The sequence below is a fragment of the Aedes albopictus genome, chromosome 2, assembly GCF_035046485.1.
Source record: "Aedes albopictus strain Foshan chromosome 2, AalbF5, whole genome shotgun sequence".
Classification (NCBI taxonomy): Eukaryota; Metazoa; Arthropoda; class Insecta; order Diptera; family Culicidae; genus Aedes; species Aedes albopictus.
The window spans coordinates 44,844,969-44,848,050 of NC_085137.1; positions in this window are offsets into that span (position 1 = coordinate 44,844,969).

A 3,082-nucleotide genomic window follows, 5' to 3' on the forward strand; every position below is an offset into this window, starting at 1 on the left:
TTTATTTCACAACATTCAACAATCATGTACAAAACAATAACAATATACATACATTAGGCAGGGTCGGTGCAAGGCATTGATGATAAACATCGCAACATACATTAGGCTGGCCCAAATATTCTAACAGAATTTACCGTGTAATGTTTTCGGTCAAGTCTCGGAATCGAGTGGCACGTCGGTTTAGTCGGTGCTACTATTGCGGACGTGAAGGGCATTTCCAACGAAACTGTCCCGTTTTATTGGAGGAAGTGAAAGCTAGCGTGGAAAAGCAGAACGAAGCGAAGACAGTAAGTGTAAGGCATGCGCATACAGAAAGTGAAGGTGATGGTCGTGGGGTATGCTTCACGATGACTACTAGGAGTTACGAGGCTGACATAGGAGAATGGATCGTTGATACAGGATGTACGAAGCACATGACCAATTCGACGGATGATCTTGGTTGGTGGAATCCATGTGCTAAAGAAGTGTTGCTGGCAGACGGGAAAACTGTGAAAGCAAAAGGTAGCGGTAAAGGAAGGATCACGACAAGCGGAATGAATGGCGAGGAAGTTGATGTGACGCTGAAAGAACTTCTGTACGTGCCAGGATTATCCAGGAAGGTGCTGTCGGTCAGTCGGATCACTGAAGAAGGTTATACAGTTGTCTTTGGCCAGAAAGACTGCCGTATTATGGATGGAGCGACGGTGCTCGCTGTAGGTAGAAAGAGTGGTGGTCTATACTATCTGGATTAACATGTTACACTTAAAATTGGCTTTGAGTTAGGAGGAGTTGACGTTGTTTCAGTAGTATGGGGGCTGCACTAAGGAGGAGTGTAGGAGTAGAGTAGTGACAGCCCCCTGGTAAGATGAATATGAATTTGATGTGTAAGCCCTTTTGAATAATTATGACAGATGCAGTGTGTATGTATGTGTACGAGATGATTGACGAAGCGTAGTTGCTGACATGTTATGATCTTTTGTGTTTTGTATTCTTTAGTCCGTACTACTCCGTTAATGTAAATAGACGATGTTGAAACCGTAGTACATTTTTTCTTCCAATCACGTATCGCGGGTCGGTAATTAATTATCCGGTCGACCGCTGCGCTGAGATACCCAACAAGGACTTGGTGAACCTGTAAATCTCAATCTAATTCTGGCCGAAGACAATATTGCCTAAGAATTTCTGGAAGAACTCCAAAAGTTCTTAGGAGAAATGGTCGAATTCAAAAGACAATCGCATCACCTTGTAAAGGTGTAATTTCTGCAACAACTCCAGATGTTCTTAGGAGAAATGATTGAATTCAAAAGAAAATTATGTTTGCATCACCTTGCAATGGGAGGACTCTGTGAACCTGCAAATCTACATCAATTTTAAGCTGAAGACAACATTGCCTAAGAGTTTCTGGAACAATTCCAGAAGTTCTTAGGAGAAATGGTCGAATTCAAAAGACAATCATGTTTGCATCACCTTGCAATGGGAGGACTCGGTGAACCTTCAAATCTATTTCAATTTTTAGCTGAAGTAACAGAATTCAATAGATACTTATGTTCGCATCACCTTGCAATTGTAGGACTTGGTGAACCTGTAAATCTCAATCTAACTCTGGCCGAAGACAATATTGCCTAAGAATTTCTGGAATAACTCCAAAAGTTCTTAGGAGAAATGGTCGAATTCAAAAGACAATCGCATCACCTTGTAAAGGGAGGACTTGGTGAACCATCAAATCTACATAAATTTTAAGCTGAAGACAATATTGCCTAAGAATTTCTGCAACAACTCCAGATGTTCTTAGGAGAAATGGTCGAATTCAAAAGAAAATTATGTTTGCATCACCTTGCAATGGGAGGACTCGATGAACCTGCAAATCTACGTCAATTTTAAGCTGAAGACAACATTGCCTAAGAGTTTCTGGACAACTCCAGAAGTTCTTATGAGAAATGGTCGAATTCAAAAGACAATCATGTTTGCATCACCTTTGTGCTCATTCTGCGAATGGAGTGACGTGAGAAAAGTCGGAGTCGTGTATCGAGGTGAGAAATCTCGACTCGAATGAGGTGACTCTCCATTTGATTTACACGGCGAGTCACTTCATTCGAGAGTGGATTCTTCATCTCGATATACGACTCCGACTTTTCTCGCGTCACTCCATTCGCAGAATGAGCACACTTGTAAAGGGAGGACTTGGTGAACCTTGTGCTCATTCTGCACGTCGAATGACTCTATTCGACAATTCTCACCTCGGAGTCACATGACTCTTCTCACTCGATTCCGGTTGTCGACTCGAGTGAGGTGAGTGGTTCACTTTTGTAGCGAGTAAGGAAATGAACCAAAACAAATGCGATGTTCATTCGCAGATCTGTCAACCGGGTAGAGTTTCGAGATAACGCTCGAATTTGAGCGTAATCAATGAACATCAACAACATTTATTTAAATTCATATCAAATATTTTAATAATTATTTAGCAAAATATCTACTGAACTAATTGAAAAATCCAGTTAAAATAATGTTGAACGTTTAATAGATATTTGGTGTAATTATGGACAGTTTACTTGCTTATTTAGATACAGCTGATTATATTTATGTTTCGCCCTGATTTGAACAAAGGTGGGTGTTTGATTTCTGTTTTGTGTGCAAACTGTGGTGCCGCACAAAAATACTCGGGAAAGGAATTCTTTCGGTTTAGTGACCGTCTAATATAGACCGGACTGGCCATACTTTTAAAGGTACACTCAGAAAAAAATCTAAACTAAATAGTATAAATCCCACACTAAATTCATTTCTCCTGGTTGACCCCAAGCTTGGTTTATACGCACCCTATACTGGCCTAGTATAACTTTGATATAAACGAATTCCAGTATAAGTTGCAAATATTAAGGCTAGTTTAAACTGGATTTAAAAATAATTTGTTTAAATGGTTTTGTTGTTTTTTCATCAGAATAAAAAAAAATACAAAGAATAAAAAAAAATAGGCGAGATTTTATTCGATTAGCGGAAATACAAACTGGTAAATACAAATATTATCTTCTCGGCCAGTTTTCATCGGTGGATCGTGCTTGGTCTCGGTGATCTTCCTTCACCAACACGGCCGTTCTCGTTGTGTTGC